Raw genomic sequence first — 11,015 nt, forward strand, 5'->3', positions numbered from 1 at the left:
CCGGTAGCACATCAAAAAGTGAATCTACTACGATCAAGTAGGCTTTATCCCTGGAATAGAAGGTTGGTTCAGCATACACAAGTTAATAAACATGATTCATCACATAAACAGAACTAAAAACAAAAACCACATGATCCTCTCAATAGATGCAGAAAAGACTTTTAATACAACTCAACATAACCTTCACATTAAAAACCCTCAACAAACAAGGCATGGAAGGAACATATCTCAAAATATGAAGAGCCATCAATGACAAACCCACAGCCAGCACCATATACTGAATGAGCAAAACCTGGAAGCATTCCCCTTGAGAATCAGAACAAGACAAGAATGCCTACTCTTACCACTCATATTCAGTATAGTACTGGATGTCCTGGCCAGAGCAGTCAAGTAAGGGAAATAAATAAAAGGCATGCAAATAGGAAGTCAAACTATCTCTGTTCACATGGACACAACGAAGGCAACAACAGACACTGGGGCTTACCTGAGGTTGGAAGGTGAGAGGACGGCGAGGATCAAAAAACTAGCCATTGGGTACCATATTTATTACCTGGGTGACAAAATAATCTATATATCAAACCACCACCACATAGAATTTTCCTATCTAAAAAACCTGCACATGTATCCTTGAAGCTAAAATGAAAGCTAAAAAAAAAATGTTGATATTCTATAAATAGTTGAATACACCATCTCAATGCTTTCTGTAATGCAGCTTCAAAGTGAGGAAGATAAAGTACATCAACATAAAAATATTAATTCTCATGGAAGTGTCTTTAGACACCTAGGATCCCAGGGCTGAGTTCTTAGCAAAAGGTAATACATTGATTCAATCAATTCTACATATGAAAAGGAGAAAGGTCATTATTATGATTTAACCTTCTTGGTGCTGCTAAGTACTGTATTTACAATACTACAAATAATGAACTCTAACAAATGTTTTTTGTCCCTGGTGGTACAGTTCCACATTAAGGAATGCCATATAGCAAAGACACACATTATTATCATGTTATGCCTATCTGTCAATATACCTGCATGAAATAGGGTTTCCCTAGCCAGATCTCCTTATGCAGTAAAAATTTTTTTTGTTAGGTTTTGGTTTCCCTGGAACACAGTTTCAACTATGTTACTCATAAAGAGTTCACATTTCTATTTTTATTTTTCCTGTTTCAGAAAATAAGAATTTTTTCATTAATATTGATGTAGGTTCCTACCTTTATTTAGGGATGATTGACCAGAGGGGAATTCAGATAAGGAATCTATTATAAAAGAAGAGCAGAAAGTATCAAGTTTAGTTAGTAGAAAAAAAAATGAGCTAAGATATATTCAGGAGAAACTGTTAAGTTCAGCAAGAAAGTATGGACAGAAGGGAAAAATAATGGAAAATAAACGAAATGGTAGAATATTAAGCAGTTTTTGACTACAAACCTTAAGTGAGCCAATAGCACAGTGGCAGCTTTACCAAATGGAGTTAAAATTTCACTAAAGATTGAACTGCCAATGGATCTTTTCCATGACACCCTAACTAAGGGGCCTCCACCTTGTGATAATGACATTTTGATGAGAAAAACTACGTGCAAATGGGAAAAATAATAATCATAGGCAGTTTCACATGGAGTCTATAAAACATTAACATGAAAGATAGTGTGGGAAGAGCTGCGGTGGGGGGTATGCCACAGCAGAGCTTGTGGAGTAAAGGAGGTGTTGTACCATAAGTGAAGAAGTTATGATGGAAGATAAAATTGAGCTATGTGTTGAACCTATGTACTTAAAAGGTCCTGAATTTAATATATATTTTTCTCCACTGATATGGGTTAAAACAAGTGTAGATCAGTGGTTTTCAAGTGAGGGTGAGTTTGCCACCCAGAGGATATTTGGCAATGTCTGGAGATAGTGTTGGTCATCGTAAGTTGGAGGAGAAATAGAGTAGAGTCTGGTGTCCCATGAATAAAGAGTCAGGATATTGCTAAATATGCTATAATGCATAGAAGATTTCTCCACAACAAAAAAAAATTATCCTAAAATATCAATAGCATCAATGGTGCCTAAGCTGAGCAACTGTGGCTTAAATAATACATGATATTGTTTCCTAATGATGTTGTCTTATTTCTCTATTTCCCAGTATTGTTGACAGAGCATGGCTTAATAATCATGAAAATTCACTTTCCTGGTAATCTGATATAGTTAAATTGGAATCATTTACAAAATGAGCAAAAGGCATTAAAAAATTCACCAAAGGGCATATATAGATGCAAATAAGGAGTAAGATGTTAGAAGATGTTCAACATGAATAGCCATCAAGAAAATGCAAATTAAGGGTATGATGAGATATAACTATATACCTATTAGAGCAACAGCAATAAACAGTAGTGACAACACCAAATACTAGAGAGAGTGTAGAGATAGTAGACCTCTTCCATGTTACTGGTGGGAATGTCAATGGTACAGTCAGCCACTCTGGAAAACGGTATGGCAGCTTCTAAAGAAACAAAATACAAAAAAAACAAAACCCTAAACAGGGAGACTTTGGCTATTGGCAAGATGGAGTAGACATACTTTTTCCTATTCCTTTCATTAAGTGCAAGTAAAAATCCCTCGACATGATTTATAAAACAAACACAAAGGCTCTGAAAGGTAAGAGAAGGCAGAATGCTAGAGACATGAGGACACATAGAATCACATGGCAGTGATTTCCATTTATCTTTTGCCTCTTATATATCAGACTTGTTCCTGAAGAAGCAAGCAATACCGGAAACGTCAATGAGCATTAAAACAACAACAACAACAACAACAGCTTACTTTCTCTAGCAAAAGGATAAGAAAAGGAGTAGCCTTGCAAGAATGGCAACTTTTAGAAAACAACTGCTCTGCTGAAGCTAAACAACACAGAAAAAACTCATAGCCCCCACCCCCACCCATGTTAGCAAAAGCTTAGTGAGGAGCGTAGACTTCCAGCCTAACCAGGTTGTACTGAGGTATCCAAATCCTCCACTAGGGGAGTGTAAGAGAACTCTAAGTAGGGAGTCAAGGCTTCCAACCCTACTAGGTAGTAATGAGCTCCTCCCTCCCATATCCTCTTCCCCATGTCAGTGGATTCTCAGGTAGTGGGGATCCTGAAATTTCACCACCTCATGACCACTGCATTAATGAGAAACCTCTCCCCGCTGGGATGGTGTCAGGACTTTCCCCACCATCAAATGCTGGTAAAGCCACCTGCCTGACCCCCATGTTGTCGGTGAAGGGCCCTTGGGGAGCAACTAGGAGGCATCCCTACACATTTCAACCAGGGAAGCCAATGGAGGCATTGTGGGGAGCCAGAACGCCCACCCTCACTCAGCAGTCGTGAAGAGCTTCTACGGTAGATGTCAACAAAGTCACGTGGAGAACTTGAACTTCTAACCCCACTTGGTAGTAAAAAGACAGTGCTCCCCCTTTACTTGCCAGCATAGTATCAGAAGAAGCCATCTAAAACAGAGGTTCAAATAAAATCCAGGGTCTCATAACATAATACCCAAAATGGCAAGGTTTCAATAGAAAATCATCATACCAAGATCCAGGAAGATTTCAAACTGATTTTTTAAAAAAGACAACTAATAAATGATGACACAAAAATTAGATACGTTAGCACTATCTGACCAAAATTTTTAAGCAATTGTCATAAATAGGTTTCAATGAACAACTATGAACACACTTGAAACAAATAAAAAAATATTCTCAGCAAAGAAAATACAAACAGGAACCAAACAAATGTTAGAACTAAAACATACAATAACTGAAAATAAAAATTAAATGGTTGGACTCAACAGTAGAATGGAGAGGACAGAGGAAAAATTAATAAACTTGGCCGGGCACGGTGGCTCACTCCTGTAATCCCAGCACTTTGGGAGGCTGAGGCGGGAGGATCATGAGGTCAGGAGATTGAGACCATCCTGGCTAACATGATGAAACCCCGTCTCTAATAAAAATACAAAAAATTAGCCGGGCATGGTGGCGGGTGCCTGTAGTCCCAGCTACTCGGTCGGCTGAGGCAGGAGAATGGCATGAACCCGGGAGGCGGAGCTTGCAGTGAGCCAAAATTGTGCCACTGCACTCAAGCCTGAGTGACAGAGCAAGACTCTGTCTCAAAAACAAAACAAACAAACAAACAAAACAACACAAACATAAATAAACTTGAACATACAGCAACAGAAATTATCCAGTGTGAACAACAGACAGATAAAAGAAAATGAACAAATTCTCAGAAATCTGTGGGACTGTTAACAAAAGGTCTAACATCCATGTAGTCTATGTCTCAGAAGGAGTAGAGAAAGAAGGCAAGGCTGAAAAAGTACTCAAAAAAATAATAGTTGAATACTTCCAAAATTTGGCAAAAGACATAAATCGATACACTCAAGAGATTTAATCAACGCAAAATAGGATATATCCAAAGAAATTCACAAGATACATGATAATCAAATCTGTGAAAACTAAAGAAAAAGGAAATGTCTTTAAGCAATGAGGAAGAAAAGACATTTTACCTATAAAGGAAAGCAATTCAAATTAGAGTGGGTTTCCCATCAGAAACTATGAAGGCCAGAAGCAAGTGCCATAACATGTTGTAAGTGCTAAAAGAAAACACACACACACACACACACACACACACACACAACAAGAATATCCTTCAGGAATGTAGGGGAAATGAAGACATTATCAGATAAAGGAAGACTAAGAGAATGTATTGCCAGCAGACCTACCCTAAAAAGATGGCTAAGGAAGTTTTTTAATAGAAAAGGGGACAATAAAGAAAGGAATCTTGGAATAGCAGAAAGAAAGAATAAATAGAATAAGCAAAAATATGGGTAAATATACTAGCTTTTTCTTCTTTTCTTGAGTCTTCTCAATTATGTTTGACAGTCGAAGCAGAAGTCATGACAATATCTGATTTGGTTCTAAATGCAGGTAAATATTTAAGACTACACTATTATAAATGGGAGAAAATAAAATGATATAAAGGCAGGTAAGATTCCTATACTTCAATGAATCTGGTGAAATGACACCAATAAACTAAGATAAGTAATATTTAATGTAATACACCAAGTAATCAACTATAAGCTATAAAAAGAGATTCATTCAAAAACATTATAAATAGGTGAAAATGTAATTATAAAATATGTTCAAATAACTTATAAGAAGGCAGTCAAAATAAAACAGGGCAATGAAAAACAGAAAGAAAAAACATATAACCAAAAAATAAAATGGCAGACTTTGTACCCACCATATGAATAATTACATTAAATGGAAATGGTCTAAATGCAGTTAAAATGTAGAGATTGAGAGGTGGCTTAAAAAAAAAACATGACCCAACTATATGTAATCTACAGGAAACTCATTTGGAATATAACCATATAGGCAGGATACCTTTTGACCCAGCCATCCCATTACTGGGTATATACCCAAAGGACTATAAATCATGCTGCTATAAAGACACATGCACACGTATGTTTATTGTGGCACTATTCACAATAGCAAAGAGTTGGAACCAACCCAAATGTCCAACAATGATAGACTGGATTAAGAAAATGTGGCACATATACACCATGGAATACTATGCAGCCATAAAAAATGATGAGTTCATGTCCTCTGTAGGCACATGGATGAAACTGGAAAACATCATTCTCAGTAAACTATCGCAAGGACAAAAAACCAAACACCGCATGTTCTCACTCACAGGTGGGAATTGAACAATGATAACTCATGGACACAGGAAGGGGAACATCAAACTCCGGGGACTGTTGTGGGGCGGGGGAGAGGGGAGGGACAGCATTAGGAGATATACCTAATGCTAAATGACGAGTTAATGGATGCAGCAAACCAACATGGCACGTGGATACATATGTAACAAACCTGCACATTGTGCACATGTACCCTAAAACCTAAAGTATAATAATAAAAATAAATAAATAAATAAAAGAAATTAAAAAAATAGAAAAATATATCATACAAATATTAATCAAGAATAAACAGGAGTGTAAATATGAATTTCAGGTAAAGTAGATATCAGAGGAAAGGAATATAAAAGAAAAGAACATTATATAATAATAATAGGATCAAACTATTAATAAAAGACATAGCAATTCTAAAAGTATATGCACTAAACAATAGCTGAAAAATATGTGAAGCAAAATCTGACAGAACTGAAAAGAAAAATAAACAAATTTTCAATTATGATTAGAGACATCAATTTTTTTAATATTTGATAGAACTATTAGGAAGAAAATGTTCAAGGATATAAGAACACTCATCACCATCAACCAAGAAAATCTAATTGACATTTATAAAACACTCCATTCAAAATCAACACAATACACATTCCTTTCAATGTCAGCAGAATATATGCCAAGATAGACCATATATTGTTCTATAAAATAAACCTCAAAAAATTTAAAGAAGAGAAATCATACAGAGTATGTTTTCTGATCGCAATGAAATCAAAGTAGAAATTAATATTATAAAGATAACAGGAGAACACTGGAATAGTTGGAAACTAAACAACGTATTTCTAAATAATCAAAGGATCAGGAAGTATCAAGTAAATTAAAAAATATTGAATTAAATGAAATTAAACATTAAAACTTGTGGGACAAAGACAAAACTGTACTGCGAGGGAAAGTTATATCACAAAGTACATTAATTAGGAAAGAGGGAAAGTCTCAATAACCTAAACGCCCACTCAGGAGCTAGAAAAATCAGTAAAAGAAACCCAAAGTAAACAAAAGAAAAAAAAATAAAGAGCAGAAATCAATGAAGCTAAATTTTAAAAAAATAGAGAAAAATTAATAAAACAATGAGCTAGTTCTTTGGAAATATAAAAAAAAATCAAACCTCTAGTAAGACTGAATAAGAAAAATGAGGGGAAATTGACATTATCAATATCATAAGTGAAACAGGAAACATCAGTACAGACTCTGCAGACATCAAACAGATATTAAGGAAATACAATGAATCCCTCTATACACATAAATTCCTGGAAAAACACAAACTACAATGCTATGGTCTGAATGTGTCTCCCCCAACCAAAAAAAATAATTTGTATGTTAAAATCTAACCACAAGGTGACGGAGAAGTGGGGCCTTTTGGGAGGTTATTGGGTAATCAGGGTAAAGCCCCTATAAATGGAAGTAGTTCCCTTATAAAAGAGGGAAGGAGCTTGTTTGCCCCTTCCACCCTATGAGGACAAAGAAAAGGCACCATCTACAAGGAACAAGCCTTCACTGGGCACTGAAATTGCTGGCACCTTTACCTTGAACTTCACAGCGTCCAGAATTGCAAGAAATAATTATCTGTTGTTTACAAATTAGTTAGTCTAAAGCTGCTAATTTGGTTATACCAGCTTTAACAGACTGAGACAGATACTGGTACTGAGAGAGAAGTGCTACTCTAACAAACACCTAAAGTTGTGGAAGTAGCTTTGAACCTGGGTATTGAGTGGAGGCTGCAAGAGTTTTTTTTTTGTTTTTTTTTTTTTTTTTTTTTGAGATGGAGTTTCGCTCTTGTTGCCCAGGCTGGAGTGCAATGGCATGATCTCAGCTCACCACAATCTCTGCCTCCCGGGTTCAAGCGATTCTCCTGCCTCAGCCTCCCAAGTAGTTGGGATTACAGGCATGTGCCATCATGCCAGGCTAATTTTCTATTTTTAGTAGAGACGGGGTTTCTCCATGTTGGTCAGGCTGGTCTCGAACTCCTGACCTCAGGTGATCCGCCCACCTCGGCCTCCCAAAGTGCTGGGATTACAGGCGTGAGCCACTGTGCCCGGCCTAGAGGCTGCAAGAGTTTTGAGGTGCATACTAAAAAAAGCCTACACTGCCGTGAATGGAGTATTAAGAGTCATGCTATTGTGAATAGTGCCGCAATAAACATACGTGTGCATGTGTCTGGATTAAGAAAATGTGGCATGTATACACCATGGAATACTATGCAGCCATAAAAAGGGATGAGTTCATGTCCTTTGTAGGGACATGGATGAAACTGGAAACCATCATTCTCAGTAAACTATCGCAAGGACAAAAAACCAAACACCGCATGTTCTCACTCATAGGTGGGAATTGAACAATGAGAACTCATGGACACAGGAGGGGGAACATCACACTCCGGGGACTGTTGTGGGGTGGGGGGAGGGGGGATGTGGGGGGAGGGGGGAGGGACAGCATTAGGAGATATACCTAATGCTAAATGATGAGTTAATGGGTGCAGCACACCAACATGGCACATGGATACACGTGTAACAAACCTGCACATTGTGCACATGTACCCTAAAACTTAAAGTATAATAAAATAAATAAATAAATAAAAAACAGAAAAAAAAAGAGTCATGCTGATGAGGGTTCAGAAGAAGAGGCCTGTAGCGAAAGCCTCTGTCTTCTTAGAGATTACCTACGTGGTTATAAACAGAGTGTTGGTAGAACCATGGATAGTAAAATTCATTCTGATGAGGTCTTGGATGAAAATGAGGAACATGATATTGAAAACTTGGAAAAAACACAATTTTTGTCATAAAGTAGTAAAAGAAAATCTTAGTGAATCGTGTTCATATCCTAGTGTTTTGAGAAAGGTGAACTTGTGAGCAATGAAATAGGATATTTGGTAGAAGAAATACCTAAGGAAAGTGTTTTGAGGAAGTGCCATGGCCCTTCTTGACTGCTTATAGTAAAATGTGAGAGTGATGACTTCAAGATAGAATTCACAATCAAAAGGGAAGAAGAATTTAAATATTTGAAACATTATCAGCCTGGCCATGTTGTAATCAATGAAAAAGCATGCTTGGGACAGAATACCAAGGATGTGACCAAGGGACCATTTGATAGGGAGATTAGTATGGAGAGAGGGACGCCAAATGCTATTCATCCGAACTGTGGAAGAATGAGCCAGAAGACATTTCAAAATCTAAGAAATACACCTAAAGGTAAAACCCCAAAGACCTAAAACTAACAAGTGAATTCAGCAAGGTCACAGGGACATAAGATGAATATACAAATGTCAGTTGAATTTAATTATACCAGCAATAAACATGTGGACACTAAAATTAAAAATATAATACAATTTACGAGCCAAAAAAGAAAAATAAATGTTTAGCTATTACATCTAACAAGAAGGTACAGGACTTATATTCAGAGAACTACAAAATGCTGATGAAAATTAACAAATCTAAATACATGGAGAGACAGACCATGTTCATAGATTGGAAGACAACATAGAAAAAAAGTCAATTCTCCCAAATTAATACAAAGGTTAAATGCAATTCTTATTAAAAATTTTTAAAGATTTTTTTAAATGTAGGCAATATTCTTAAATTTATATGAAACAGCTATAGAAATAGAAGAGCTAATACAATTTTGAAAAAGCAGAATATGGTGAAAGGAGTCCAGCTATTTGATTGCAAGACATTATATGGCTACAGTAATTAAGACACAGATCAATAAAATAGAATATAGAATCCAGAACTAGATCCATAGAACTATTTGCAACAAAGATGTGAAAGCAACAGAATAGAGGAAAGATAGACTTTTCAAAAGCTGGTGCTAGGGCAATTGGACATCCAAAAGCAATAGAACAAACTGCAACGTACGTCTCACACTTTATATAAAAATTGACTCAAATTGGATCACAGACTTAAATGTAAAATCATAAAACTTTTAGAAAAAAATAGAATAAGATCTTCAGGCTCTGAGACTGGGCAAAGAGTTCTTAGGCTTGACACCAATACTGAATTTCCATCAAAATTAAACAATTTTGTTCAGAAACTGATTCTAGTAAGAAGATAAAAGACAAGGTACAGATTAGGAATAAATATTTGCAAATTGCATGTCATATGACAAATTAGTATCTAAAATAAATAAAGAACTCTCACAACTCTACAGTAAAATAACAAACAATCCAATTGGGAAATAGGCCAAAGATAGGAAACATTTTTACCAAAGAAGATACATGGATGGCAAATAAACACATGAAAATTTACTCAAAGTCATTTGCCATTAGAGAAATGCAAACATAGTAGCTTTTTTCCAGTTTATCCATTCCTCCTTTTTCCATAGGTATGCACTCACATAATTTCAGGAATATTGGTTATCTAAAATAAATATAAAAATAATTCAGTTTTAGGAAAAAACTTCTGCAGATTGCTATATATTTAATCCTATCTAGATTAAGCAATATACTAGTAATACTAGGGTCTAAAAATGATGCCTCAGTCTTTAAAAAAATTTTCTTCCTTGTATCTACTTAAAAATCATGAAAGAAGGAATTAGCTTCACAGAGTTTAAATATAAGTTTTCCTTCATGTATTATGGAAAGTTAACAAAAATAGAGAACTGCCAAGTGATTAAATCCAAATTCCTCCTTAAAAGTAATATTACTTCCAGGTCAGTAGTTTATAAAGGTTCTTTGCATAAAAAGCACTCAGATATAAAATGAAATATTTTCTCTTTTATTTATGTATTTTATATATATACATACATACATTTTAGATACATGACACAGGTTTGACAGTCCAGATGAATACCAACTATTTCTTTGGTTTTAGAAGTGCATTGTGTTTCCAATAAACACAATACTCTTCTAAAATTATAGAATATGACTCTGTAAAACAAAAATGTATGCTATAAGAAGTCAATATTCTAGTCACAATGGTGACAGTAAGTAGGTAGCAGTGATCTCCCAGAGTTTTATTTTTCTGTGTGTAAATTTGAGTACATGCTACTTACATTCACAAACTATTTTGCTTTATGATAATTAATTTGAGTTTGATAGTATTTTTTTAAACACTTGGTGATATTTGGATTTCTATTTCCCTACCAATGCTTTTATTTTAGAAAATTATGGCAGACCCTGAGTCTCATCCTGGTGAGTCTTATCCAAGACTAGCAGAATCCTTCAACACTTTTATCATCTGGTGCTTTTTGTTTTTTCTAAGAAAACCCAGCTCTTTTAAGATATAATTTACATTCCATAAAGTGTGCCCACCTAAAGTATACAATTCAATGTTT

Source organism: Symphalangus syndactylus, chromosome 5 (assembly GCF_028878055.3).
Source record: "Symphalangus syndactylus isolate Jambi chromosome 5, NHGRI_mSymSyn1-v2.1_pri, whole genome shotgun sequence".
Taxonomy (NCBI): Eukaryota; Metazoa; Chordata; class Mammalia; order Primates; family Hylobatidae; genus Symphalangus; species Symphalangus syndactylus.